Here is a 14,780-nt window from a genome sequence, read left to right on the forward strand (position 1 = left end):
TTCTTTCATCTGTAAAATGAGGATCCAATACCTGTTCTCCCTCAGGCTGTTAGCCCCATGTGGAGCAGGGATTGAGTCTAACCTGATTAACTTGTATCTACCCCAGAGTTCATAGCAGTGGTTGCCACATACTAAGTGCTTAGTAAACAGGGAAGTGCTTAAGTTAGCAAAGTCAGCTTAATATATATAATAATAGTAATAATAATAGTAATTCCTTACTGATGCTAAAGTCAGCATATTTGTTTCCAGGGAAATGTATGTTCTTTTCTTTCTTTCCAAAGCTTGTTGTGGGCAGGGAATGTGTCTATTATATTGTTACACTGTATTCTTCCAAGTGCTTAATATAATGCTCTGCCCACAGTAAATGCTCAATAAATACAATTGAATGCTGACTGAAAATTATCTTTCCAACTTCTAATAGAATCTCCAATTGGGTGTTTTGAAAATGCACAACTCTCACCAAAGAGTGAATGTAGGTAATACTTGCAGAGAAGCAGCATGGCTTAGTGGAAAGAGCACTGGCTTAGTGGAAAGAGCACAGGCTTGGGAGTCAGAGGTCATGGGTTCTAAACCTGACTCTGCTGCTTGTCAGCTGTGTGACCTTAGGAGAGTCACTTAACTTCTCTGCGCCTCAGTTACCTGATCTGTAAAATGGGGATGAATAATAATAATAATAATGTTGGTATTTGTTAAGCGCTTACTATGTGCAGAGCACTGTTCTAAGCACTGGGGTAGACACAGAGGAATCAGGTTGTCCCACGTGGGGCTCACAGTCTTAATCCCCATTTTACAGATAAGGTAACTGAGGCGCAGAGAAGTTAAGTGACTTGCCCACAGTCACACAGCTGTCAAGTGGCTGAGCTGGGATTTGAATCCATGACCTCTGACTCCAAAGCCCATGCTCTTTCCACTGAGCCACGCTGTGAGCCCTACGTGGGACAATCTGATTACCTTGTATCTACCCCAGCACTTAGAGCAGTGCTTGACACATACTAAGCACTTAACAAATATCAACATTATTATTATGATTACTGCTAATCTAATGGTTCTGGCCTTCCAGGTTCTCAAATAATAAAGCCTGAATATAATTAGTTGAAATGATTTTTATCCTCCCCTCTTAGGGTTGCACCTGGAGAGTTTCCAGTCCTCTACCATTCTCGACTATGGGAGGGAGAGTCAAGCAGAGGCATACCCATTCCATTCCTAGCTTGGGCAGTGGCTAGTGAGTGGAAGGCAAACTGCTACAAGTCAAAACTCACTTGTACTGGGCAGCAGCGGCGTGAGAGAGAATCAAGGGTGGAGACTCAAGTTTACTGCATGGAAGGAGGTGATGGTAAACCACTTCCAAATTTTTACTAAGAAGACTCTATGAATAAACTGCCAGAACGATTGCACTCTATGAATAAACTGCCAGATCAATTGCAGATGGAGGTGAGGCGTTCTGGGAGACATGTGTCCATGGAGTCGTTTTAAGTCAGAGATGACTCGGCAGCATAAAACAAGACAAATGATATTTATCGAGTCTATTGAGGACAGTGCATTGTATTTTGTGCATGGGAAAGTACAACAGAAGCAAAAGACACATTCCCTGTCCACAAACAGTTTATAAAAGATTGGTCATCATTTCACAAAAATTTCAGTGTCTCCTAAAATGTTTCCTGGCTCATGGCCTTCTTTGTTGTTAATTCTATTGTTCACTATTTTTAGGGGAGCCCACAATCAACCAATCAATCAATCATATTTACTGAGTGCTTACTGAGTGCAGAACACTATAGTAAGTGCTTTGGAGAGTATCATGCAACAGTAACACAAGCACATTCCCTGCCTATAACCAGCTTCCAGTATAGAGGATGAGTTTTCACACATAGATAAAATAGATTAGGATATACAGGTCAATCCCAAACTTTGGCCTTGGGCCACTGAGGGACAAAGCTGTGTCACTTTTGAAAACAAAAGGTATTTGAGCCTGGTTGGAGAAGTCTCCATCCATAAAACGAAAGTGTCTTCTGACTGAGGTGTGCTACAGTGTGGTACAATATGGTTTCAATCCTCCATTAGACACTGAAGGTGGAAGATTGAAAATAAGATGACAGAGAGAAAAGATATTATTCATTATTTACTCCTCCTGGGTAAAATATATGATCTAGTGCCACGGTGATGCTTTACAAAGTGTGAGGGGAGAGCAGAGAAAGCACTTGAGAATTGCACCAAACCCTGGAGAACTGGAACAGAACAAGTTAAATAGCACATGGTCGGTACCATGATAAAAGAGAAAAAATACCTATTCCGAGCATGGCTCATGAAAAATCCTGAATCCAATTCTCATAGTAGTCTATGTAATAGGATTTATAAATGATCACATGCAAGACATCGGAGTCAAAAATCATTTTCCAAATGGAAGCTATTTTTCTTTAGCGTTACAGTTCATTTAGGGGATTGTGGCTAATGGAGGCAATGATTTGGATCCTTTATTTTCAGGAAGGATAATGACTTAGGGTGCCATGTTTACTCTTGCTGCCTTAGGGAATGCAAAATTGCATAATTGCCTAGTATGTAATGAATAACATTAATGAACAAGTTGCAACCATTTTAATACCCAAACCACCTTATCCCTTCTCTGCAGGAAAACAGGAGTACTCATGGGATTTATCTTGTAGAAATCAACCTCTCAGAACTAAACTCTCACTTTTAACTTGTTCAGAAATGTCACTATACCGTGAATTCAAAAACACACACACGCACACATACACACAAACACACACACACATCATATCATTCACTGCAAACCCAGTGTTATTCCAATTCTAAAGTCTGTCTTCCACCGTGCTCTTTTCAGCCACACACTCAGTCACGGGGAATAACACCAGCTGTCTTTCCTTGGACTGGCACAATAAGAACCAAGCACTCAAAAGCCAATATTGGTGGCTCACCTAAGGAGGGAAAAGCAATCAGAAATTCACAACCAAGTGTTAGTTTGAAGCTTTTAGGTTTCCGAGAAGTCCCATGGGTGAGCTTGGATCTGGGGCTTGGTGAGGCTTGACTGTTGTCCGTCACCATTAGTGTAGTTCAGGCACTGTTTCATGGTAATCCTGAACCTCCCCTTTCCTTTTCTGCCAAACTAGAATACTGAATACTGGGGTGGAAGCAGCATAGTCCAGTGGAAAGGCCACGGGCCTGGGAGTCAGAGGACACGAGATTATCACCCTGGCTCTATCAAGTGCCTGCTGTGGGACCTAGGATAAGTCATTTAACTTCTCTATGACTCAGTTTCCTCATCTGTAAAGTGAAGATTCAATATCAGATCTTTCTCCATCTTATATGGTGAGTTCCATATGGGACAGGGACTGTGTCTGATTTATCATGTAGCTTCCCCAGGGCTTGACACATGGTAATGGCTTAACAAATACTGTAATTACTATTATTAATTATTAGGATACTCTACCTAAAGAACAACCTCATGGAGAAGAGTAGGATGGTAGGCCTCTTGAAAACAAGCTACAATCCTCCATGACTCCTCTCTGTAGGTCAACCCACATACTAAATCTATCATCATTTCCTCTCCCTCCAAATTGCTACCATAGTAATGCAATCACTCATCCTATCTCACCTAGATTACTGCATCAGCCTCCTTTCTGACCTCTCAGTCTCCTGCCTCTCCCCACTTCAGTCCATAGTTCACTCTGATGCCTGGATTATTTTTCTACAGAAATGTTCAGGACACATCATCCCCTTCCTCAAAAATCTCCAGTGGTTGCCTATCCAACTCCATATAAAAACAAAAACTCCATACTTTTGGCTTTGAAGCACTCCATCACCTGGCACCCTCCTACCTTACCTTTCAATCCTTCTACGTCCCAGTCCATACACTTTGCTCCTCTAGTGTTAACCGTCTCACTGTGCTTCAGTCTTGCCTGTCTCACAGCTGACCCTTAGCCCATATTCTGTCTCTGGCCTGAAACGCCTTCTCTCCTCAAATCTGACATTTACTCTCCCCCCTTCAAAGCCTTATTGAAGATACCTCTCCTCCAAGAGGCCTTCCCAGACTAAGCCCCACTTTTCCTCATCTCCCACACCTTTCTGCATCACCCTGGCTTGCTCCCTTTGCCTTTCCCCCTTCCCAGCCCCACAGCACTAATGTACATATCTCTAATTTTATTTATTTGTATTGATATCTGTCTCCCCACTCTAGACTGTAAACTCACTGTGGACAGGGAATGTCATTGTTTATTGTTGGATTGTACTCTCCCAAGTGCTTAGTACAGTGCTCTGCATGCAGTAAACACTCAATAAATATGGTTGAATGAATGAATGAATGAATGAATGAATGAAAATAGCTAGACTACAATTAAGACAAACACATTGTCTTAGGAAACACTGATAGTAGTAGTAGAGTAGTCGTGGTAATAATAGCATTTATTAAGCGCCTTCTGTTAGAAAACAATACAGTAAGCATTGGGGAAAAAACGCAGGGGAGAAGAATATCCAGATGTAAGAAGGGACTTCCCTAGATTTTCTAATTCATTTCCCTGACTCCAGCCAAACCAGGAGGGAAACTGTGGTTGCATTTATCAAAAACCTCTGATTATATGATTGCATAGCCTCCCTGGGTGCAACTGCATGCTAGAATCTCACAATTTTCCGGGAAGCCCTTGATGTTGTCTCCCCCGAGTCCCTCCTTCTTCCAGTCAATCAAGGCATTTTTCTACAGAAATGTTCAGAGCGTGTTTTCCCACTCCTCAAAAGAACTCCAGTGGTTGTCCATCCACCTCCACATCAAACAAAAACTCCTCACCATTGGCTTTGAAGCACTCCATCACCTTGACCCTTCTTACCTCACTTCACTACTCTCATTCTACAACCCAGCCCATACTCTTCCCTTCTCTAATGCTAAACTTCTCACTGTGCCTTGATCCTGTCTATCTTGCCACGATCCCTTGCCCATGTCCTGTCCCTGGCCTGGAATGCCTTCCCTCCTCAAATCAACGGATAATGACTCTCCCCCCGTTCAAAGCCTATTTAAGGCACGTCTCCTCCAAGAGGCCTTCCCTGACTAAACTCCTCTTTGCTCTTCTCCCACTCCCTTCTCCACCACCCTGACTAGCTCCCTCTGTTCTTCCCACTCCCAGCCCCACAGCTAATAGATACATATCTGTGATGTATTTATTTATATTAATGTGTGTCTCCCTCTCCTCTAGACTGTAAGCTTGTTGTGGGCACGGAATGTGTCCTTTTAGTTGTTGTACTGTACTCTCTCAAGCACTTGGTATAGTGTTCTCCACACCATAAGCACTCAACAAATGCAAATGAATGAATTGAATAAATGAATGACATCCTTTCATGTTCCGATTACAGAGAATGCACACGGTTCCTTCTGGTGCTTCAGGCGTGGTCTGATGAAAACAACTCTGAGACCAAAGCACTACTTGACAGCAAAATGAGCAAAGTCGATGACAAATTATAGACCCTCCCAACTCTGAAAAAATACATGTTGAAGAGGCAGCATGGAGTAGCACAAAGACTGTGGTTCACAGAGTCAAAGGCCCTGGGTTCTAATCCTAGATGCACTACTTGTTGCTTGTGTGGTGTTGGACAAGTCATTAATCCCCTCCATCCCTCAGTTTCCTCATCTGAAAAATTAGGATAATAATGCCTATATTCGCCTTATCTCATAAAGATGTTGTGAGAACAAAAATGATCTAAGTAATATGAAAGTGAATTGGGAAAAAAAAACTTGATATAAAATCAAGTTATTATAATCCAGTATGACATCTGAAATAAAGAACAAGCTAGGGAACATGGGTGGCAAGTAGTGAAATGCCAAGGATAAAGAGCTACAAGGCTATTTAGACTTCAGCAAAATAAGAATTTCTGCATATCCCATTCACATCACGGTATCTCCATTGAAGAGTAGTGATGTCTCCCTCCTAATGATGGACAAAGAGGGAATCTTAATGAGACAGCAGCATTTCACTGATTTCCTAAATACACTTTGTACCACTGAGGTTGATTCAGGACAAAGAACAGTGATTTTGTCTGCTAGCATACTACGAATTGGCTTTTGCTAAAACACTGGAATCATAACAATAATAATAATTGTGGTATTTTTAACTGCTTACTATTTGTCAACCACTAAGCTATGCTGCTTCTCAGCATGGAAGAATTCCCCTCTGCAGTCAGAGCCATAAAGAGCGGCAAAGCTCCTAGATTTGATTGTACTCCAGGTAATATCTCCAACTGGGACTGGATATCTTTCTTAGTCACCTGTGTGACTTCTTCCTCAACCGAGGAAATGCCACAAGTTTTCAAGAAGAAGAACCATTATTTCCACCATCGCCAAGAAGACAAGGGAGAGTACTGACTGCAGAAACTCTCATGGTCTCTCCCTGTCCTCCACAGCTGGCAGGATTCTATTTATTGAGCACTTACTATGTGCAGAGCACTGTTCTAAGCAGTTGGGAGAGAGTTCTAATCAGTCTTTCTGTCCTAACTACTCACAAACGTGGTAAACCATGCACTCTCGGAATCACCATGGAGTTTCAGGCTACAATAGAACATAATGGATGTGATCATTGGTGCACAACAGATTTGAAAAACCAGAGGAACTTGATACAATGTTCATCGGCTCGTCATAAACATTGAACACTGTTAGCCTGGAAATGAGTGAAAAAATGTGTCTGCTTGAGAAGTATATGAAGATCCTAAAATTGGAGGAGTCTGGTCAAATACATTCCCCACCACAAGTAAAGGAAAGCAGGAGCATGTAATAGGTACTAGGGACCTGGGTTCTCACAGCAGCTCTGCCTTTTGCCTGCTGTGTGAGCTTGGACGAATTGCTTAACTTTTTTGAGCCTCTGTTTCCTCATCTGTTAAATAGGAATTAAATAATGTTCTCCCTCCTCCTTAGACTGTCAACCCCACATGAGACAGGGACTGTCTCTTATCTGATTGTATTGCATCTATCCAGTAGCATAGTGCTTGGCAAATAAGTGCTAAATAAATACCAAAATGATTATTGTTATTATTATTATCATTGTCATTATCAACATTGTTATTATTACATCCAATCTTGTTTAACTTAATGTACCCAGCAGTCTTTGAAGACACAAGAAATAAACTGAATCCTGTTGTCCAAAAATGATTTTGATCCTCTGAAAAACGCTTTCAACTCAACAGACTGGAAATAGCACCAAAAGTGACCCATCCAAGAGCTTCTGGAAGCAGGCGTGCACATGCACGCACACACATGCAAACACACACACACACACACGCGAAGACATTTGGATGATTATGAACAGTTTCTTCAAATCAGGAAAGTGTTGTGAATCAAGTGTCAATCTCAAAAAAGCCAGGATTATGTACCAAGTCCTCCCTTGACCTTCTCTAAACTTCACCTTCCCTTCATTATCTCTTGAGAAGTGAGTGAAATTAGGTGGGGAGAGACAACAAGTATTTAAACCCATTTTACAGATGGGTAAACTGAAGCCCAAAGAAGTGAAGTAACTTGCCCAAAGTCAAGTCGTGGAGACAACAGTAGAATCTGCATTTCCTGATTCCCAAAGAGGGGTTCTTTTCACTAGGCCACACTGTTTCTAACACTTCTTCTAGATACTTGGGAGAACAAAATAGAAGTAGAAATCATGGTCTTTTTCCTTGAAGAGCTTTCGATCAAATGAAGAAGAATAGTGGACACAAATTGTCTATATAATTTTTATACGAATAAAAAATATAGATTCAGCAGATAAAAACAAAGGTAAACCAAAAAATGGTGGCATAAAATGATATACAAATGAATCTTGAAGGTGGCTGTTGGGGGAATGACACAAGGTTGTAAACTCCTGGGGGGCAGGGGACATTTCTACTAACTAGTATTGTATTCTCCCATGCACTTAATACAATGGTCTATAAGTAGTAAGCACTCAATAAATACTATTGATTGACTGATTCAGTTAGAAGTAGGGATTGGTTGGGAATACCTTCTGGAGAAGGTGGCTTTCTGAGAGGGCTTTGCAAGTGACCAGGGACTCAGTCTGGTGGATTTGTAGCCATCGGAGTTCCAGCCTCGGGGGAAGGGCATGAACAATAGGTCAAAGTTGGATGAGTCTAGAGTGATGTGTTCAGATTGATAGGAACAAAGAATATATGGGCTGTGACGTAATGAGAGAAAAGAGAAGAAATATTAGGGGAGACAGATTGCTGGGAGGAGTCTTGAAGCCAATGGTCAACAGCTTCTGTTTGATGTGGACAGAAATGGGTATCAGTGAATCTTTCTTTCTCCCCTTCCTTTTGTTGTGGCATTTCTTTTCTATCCCTAGTTTCTGAGTCAGACACACAAGAGCCTTAAACGTGAGGTCTTCCCTTTGGGTCAGTGACATTGCTAGACCTCTCAGCTCTTTAATCTCACTAAAGGAATGAATATTTCACCACTCTTAAATATAGCTCAGAGTTCGAAAGCCACGTAATCCTATGTTCCTCAAAGCTATTTGGGTCCAGGAACTGCTGCGACCTGCACAGTGGACATTTCTTTCTTTTAAAAAGTAAGGAAATGGACAGGCCATGAGCTTGTGCCACCATTAGAAATCATGACACGTTAGGAGTCATGACCGGGAGAGGAAGGAGGCTGGAGTATAGTATGGGTGTCTGACCTGTGATGTCACAATGTCATGGATATTCCGGATTAAGGGCTATGGCTCCATGGACATTGTTCATCGAGAAGGCTGGGCAGCGATAGCAGAAAACAACCTGGAAATGCTTGGTCCACCTGAAACTCACTCAATTAAGGCCTGGAAAGAGCCTGGGCTTCAGAGTCAGAGGTCATGGGTTCGACTCCCGGCTCTGCCACTTGTCAGCTGTGTGACTGTGGGCAAGTCACTTAACTTCTCTGTGCCTCAGTTACCTCATCTGTAAAATGGGGATTAACTGTGAGCCTCACGTGGGACAACCTGATTACCCTGCATCTCCCCCAGTGCTTAGAACAGTGCTCGGCACATAGTAAGCGCTTAACAAATACCAACATTATTATTATTATTATTATTATTATTAATAGGCAATCTCACTCTAAATAAAAATACATAAAGCTTTCCTTGCTATAAGAAGAAAACACCATTGACAGTGAAGTTCACCTATAATACCTGGGTGACTGAAAAGGCTGTAGACTGTAATCTCTTTGTGGTCAGGAAACATGTCTACCAGTGCTATTATTTCGTACTCTCCCAAGCACTTAGTACAGTACTCTGCACACAGAAATCACTCAGTAAATACTACTGATTGATCACTCAATCAATATGACCGATTGATTGCTGGATCCACATCCTGGCCATACTGAGGTCACATAAAGGTTGTCCCTTGTCAATATGTTTAATATTTGCAGTGTTTTGGGCTGTTTCCTCTTTGACCTCCTTGTTTTTCACTTCTTACAAAACTTTTTTCATGAAAAGAGCCATTCCCTTTCTTGAGAGCTGTATAGTTAATATCACATAAAATAATGTCCAGTCTTCAGCCAAGGTGCAGCAATGTCTAAGACTTTGCTTCACTGTGGTTTCAAAATAGCATCTTCTCAGCATTCTTTGTTTTTGGTTTTGCAGTTTCTGCTTTCCATACAGCAGCTGTTTGGATATCCCTCCATTCTCTTTGCATGCCTCGTCCAGGAGAGTCATGTTAAGGGGAGTGTAGCACTGATGCTAGGAGGCCAACTGCATTCAAGAATTTCATTGTTCGTGATCGTGTTTTGTCATTTATTATTAAGTATGTACTAAGTGAATGTGAATAACCATGGGGGAAATGCTCAAAGAGCTGAACTTGGGTTGGTCTGAAGGCTCACCCCACATGACTGCCATAAATCGTCAGAGAATTTAACAAAAGAAGTGCTGGCCTTCTTGATTCAGTTTTATATCACTCTATCACTGCAAAGTCACAATCCTAAGTATCTTTCTCTCTTTCTTTTATGGTATTTGTTAAGCACTTACTATGTACCAGGTACTGTACTAAGTGTTGGGAGAGATACAAGTTAATCTCATTAGACACAGTCCTTGTCCCACAGAGCATTCACAGTCTTAATCCCCATTTTACAGATGAGGTAACTGAGACATAGAGCAGTTAAGTGACTTGTCCTAGGTCACACAGCAAACATGTAGCCAAGCCAGGAGTAGAAGCCAGGTTCTTCTGACTCCCAGGCCTGTTCTTTATTCCGAGGGCCAAGCTGCTTCTTTTGGTGTCTCCTTGATTGGACCTTTTGATCCTCCCAGGGAGAACCTAGAAGTGCTTGTTTAAGAAGAGTTGAGGAATTTTGCCTCAGCTCTGATTCATCTACATTGAAAAGTCTAGTTTTGGTAGTGACCTCTAATAATAATAATCAAGGGTTTGTTCTTGGTCCTCTTCTGTTCTCCATCTATACTCACTCTCATCTCTCTATGCAGATAACACCCAAATCTACATCTCCTCCCCTGCTCTCTCTCCCTCCCTCCAGGCTCGTATCCTCTCCTGACTTCAGGACATCTCCACTTGGATGTCTGCCCGCCACCTAAAACTCAACATGTCTAAGACTGAGCTCCTTATCTTCCCTCCCAAACCCTGTCCTCTCCTTGGCTTTCCCGTCACTCGACGGCACTACCATCCTTCCCATCTCACAAGACCACAACCTTGGTGTCATCTTTGACTCCACTCTCTCATTCACCCCACACATCCAATCCATCAACAAAACCTGCCGGTCTCACCTTCACAACATTGCCAAGATCCCCCCTTTCCTGTTCATCTAAACCACTACCTTGTTGGTGCAATCATTCATCCTATCCTGACTGGATTACTGCATCAGAATCCTTTCTGATCTCCCAACCTCCTGTCTCTCCCCATTTCAGTCTATACTTCACTCTGCTGCCTGGATTATCCTTCTACAGAAATGCTCTGTGCATGTCACCCCTTTCCTCAAAAATCTCCAGTGGTTGCCTATCAACCTTCGCATAAGGAAAAACTCTTCATTAATGGCTTCAAAGATCTCCATCACCTTTCCTCCTCCTACCTCACCTCCCTTGTCTCTTTCTACTGCCCACCCCGTAAAATCTGCTCCTCTGCCGCTTACCTCCTCACGGTCCCTCATTCTTGCCTGTCCCACTGTCGACCCCTATCCCACGTCCTCCTACCTCTGACCTGGAATGCCCTCCCTCCTCACATCTGCCAAACTATCTCTCTTCCCACCTTCAAAGACCTATGAAAGCTCACCTCCTCCAGGAGACCTGCCCAGACTAAGCCCCTCTTTTCCTATGTTCCTCCTCCCCCCCTCCATTGCTCTTTCTCCCTTCCTCTTCTCTACCCCCTTCCCCACCCCATAGCACTTGTATATATTTGTACATATTTATTATTCTATTTATTTTATTAATTATGTGTATACATCTATAATTCTATTTATCTATTTTGATGGTAGTGATGCCTGTCTACTTACTTTGTTTTGTTGTCTGTCTCCCCCTTCTAGACTGTGAGCCCATTGTTGGATAGGGAATGTTTCTATCTGTTGCCAAATTGTACTTTCCAAACTCTTAGTACAGTGCTCTGCACACAGTAAGTGCTCAATAAATATGATTGAATGAATAAATGAATATTTATTAAGTGTTTACTATGTGCCAGGCACTATATTAAGCACTGGGGTGAATACAAGGTAATGAGGTTGGACAAAGTCCCTGTCTCATGTGGGACTCACAGTCTCTATCCCCATTTTACAGATACAGGTAACTGAGGTCCAGAGAAGTGAAATGACTTGCCCAAGGTCACAAAGAAGCAAGTGGTGGAGCCAGGATTAGAACCTATGATCTTCTGACTCCCAGCCTCATGATCTATCCATTGTGTCATGCTGCTTCTCTAGACTGTAAGCTCGATGTGGACAGGAAAAGCATCTGCCAAATCTGTTATACTCCAAGACCTTAGTCCAGTGTTGGGCACATAGTAAGCACTTGATGAATGCCCTCGGTTGACTGAGTACCTAAGTGGAAGACAGAGCCCTCTGCCTTATCAGGGCAACCCATCATCTTGAAAGCTGAGGACTTTCCCCTTTTATTTAATCAATCATTTTTCGGTTCACTTCTCCCAAAGGACTTAGCATCTATTTCTATTAAATACCATAATTAAATGATGATGGAGCCTCCCATTGGGAAAAATTGGCAAGCCTCAGTCCTGAGAACCCGAACCCAGGAATAAATGAGTGATAATGGCAGAGTGTCCCCTCCCCTGTCTCCACCCTGCCATTCATATTCCTGTTAGGGCTCAGGGGCCAATGGGTGAGTAGGTAGGCAGGGATGCAGCTTATTGCTAAGTTAATGTAAATCAAAAACCACTGACCAAAGTGATTTCCACATCATTATTACCCAAGTAATTATTACCACAGTTATTGTTGGTAACTGCCACAGTCCTTGTCAGCCACATTAGTCACCTACCTTTGAGGATACCTGCTAGTTCTGCCAATTTGCAGAATCAAATTGGTATTTACTGAGTGCTTGCTATGTGCAGAGCATTGAAAAAAGCACTTGGGAGAAAATAATACAACAAAATTTGCAGACATGTTCCCTGCCCTTAATGACCTTAGGGGTTCTTCAGGCTGAAACCTTCACCAATAATGGCATAAGAGCCAGATGGTCCTTCCCTACTTGTAAATCTGGAACCATAGCTCAATGCTTCTGATTCCCAAAGCCACGGGGACCAAACAGCAAGTCTTCCTACGCATTCCTTTCTATTCAGATTCCATTGCTTTTCTGGTTCTGTTTTCCCCCTCCGTGTAAAATGATGCAACCCAAATGCAAGGAAATGAATTTGAGCATCTATAAATGGATGAGGATAGGATGGGATGACAGATCTGCGGCTTAAATCTGAGAACACAATAAATAGATTTTGTAATATCCTGTTCTGCTTACAATCATCACAAGTGGTATAAATAATTAGCAGAATGAAAGACATCCCACATCTGCATGCAAAGTGGGGAGAAGTATGTCATTGATTCAGTATTATAAAATCTCTAAATTATGGTGGTTTCCTCTGTTAGTTTCCCATTAATTCAGCATTTCTAATTTAATTACCTCCATTTTATATCTGTTTCTATGAACAGGATGAATTACAGCAGCTTGAAAAGCAGAGGACCTGGAGATTATCCGAGAACAAGGAGGTAACCATCAAAACCAAAGAGTCTAATAAAGGAGCATCAAGCTACCTGCTCCCTCTCCCAATCAGCAGCCATTTGGCATCTGTAAGCCATTTTGGCCTTTGCATGTTTGTTTTCATTTCCTGCTGCCAACTATGTTGCTTGCTGCATAAGGAAATAAATAAATAACCAGCCACCTGAGCTCTGGATTGGCACCGGAGCTAAACTGCTTCCAAATTTCTCCATTCAGCTGTAAACTCACCAACAACATACCTCCATTTTTGAGTTGGGAAGCCTCATGGTCTGTGCTTTTGTCCGGACTATTTATCTCCCTTCTTTTTTATGCTATTTGTAAAGTGCTAACTATGTGTCAGGCACTATACTAAGCGTTGGGGTAGATGCAAGCTAATCAGGTCGAACACAGTCCATGTCCCACATGGGACTTACAGTTCTAATTCCCATTTTACAAATGAGGTAATGGAAGCACAGAGAAGTAAATTGACTTGTCCATGGTCAGAAAACAGACATATGGTAGAGCCAGGATTAGAAGCCAGGTCCTTTCTGACTCCATGGCTACTAGCACTAGCCATTAGGCAACACTGCTTCTCCCAGATAGGGCTTTAAAACACAGCACGGTGAAAGAGGAAAACTATGGCTAGGTTGGGTTCCAAGGTGTTAGCCGATGACACTGAAGCACAGAGAAGCAGCACAGCTTAGTGCTAGAAAGAGCATGGGCCTGGGTGTCAGAGGACCTGGATTCTAATCTCAGCTCCACCACTTGTCTGCTGTGTGACCATGGACAAGTCACTTAACTCATTTGTAAAATGGGGATTTGATACCTGTTCTTCCTCCTATTTAAACTGTAAATACCACGTGGGACCTGCTCATCTAATCTGTACCCCTGTGCTTATTACAGTGCTTGGCCAATAGTAAGTACTTAAAAAATCTTGTCTTGTTTTATGCTGAGTTGTTTCTGACCCATAGTGACACCACAGACACTTCTCTATGGAGATGCTTGGCACATAGTAAGTGCTTAAAAATAATGAAATTACTAAATATCGTAATTATTATCTCTCCCACAACACCCCACCTCTATCTGCAATCGTTCTGGTAGTGTATTCAAAAAATTTTCTTGGTAGAAATATGGAAGTGGTTTACTATTGCATTCTTCCATGCAGTAAACTTGAGTCTCTGCCCTCAACTCTCTCCCATGCCACTGCTGCTCAGCTCTCTGGTGAGTTTTGACTTGTAGCAGATGGCCTTCCACTTGCTAGCCACTGCACAGCACAAGCTGGGACTGGAATGGGTCTGCCTCTGACTCTCCCTCCCATAGCTGAGACTGGGTGAGTACTGAAAACTCTCCAGGTGTGATACTTAGAGAGGGGCTTAAGCAATACCTTGATTATAATTATTATTATTATGCAATAGTCCCATGTCGTCAGTTCACCAGGGGCTGAAATATAAGCACAAGTTGGAAAAAAAGCAGCAGGACAGTTCCATAAACCAACACTAGCCAAAAACTTAATCTGTTTTTGCAGGCAGAGAGAGAGAGAAGGGAGAGGAGAGGCAGGGAGGAATCCGGTGAATTGAATTCTCTCCTGAAGGTCTGCCTTTTCATTTACCAGGACTCTCCTCTAGGTGTCAAGGGAAGAGACTACCTCAATCT

The 14,780-nt window shown here is 42.3% G+C and overlaps 1 non-coding gene across 1 annotated transcript; it reads left to right on the top strand.

Moving 5' to 3' along the window:
* The first annotated feature begins 1,111 nt into the window (after positions 1-1,111).
* Positions 1,112-1,249, top strand: LOC114817351. The gene has a single exon (XR_003765207.1). It is a non-coding gene; the product is annotated as a small nucleolar RNA SNORA7 (small nucleolar RNA).
* Positions 1,250-14,780: the final 13,531 nt, after the last annotated feature.

Source organism: Ornithorhynchus anatinus, chromosome 1 (assembly GCF_004115215.2).
Source record: "Ornithorhynchus anatinus isolate Pmale09 chromosome 1, mOrnAna1.pri.v4, whole genome shotgun sequence".
NCBI lineage: Eukaryota > Metazoa > Chordata > Mammalia > Monotremata > Ornithorhynchidae > Ornithorhynchus > Ornithorhynchus anatinus.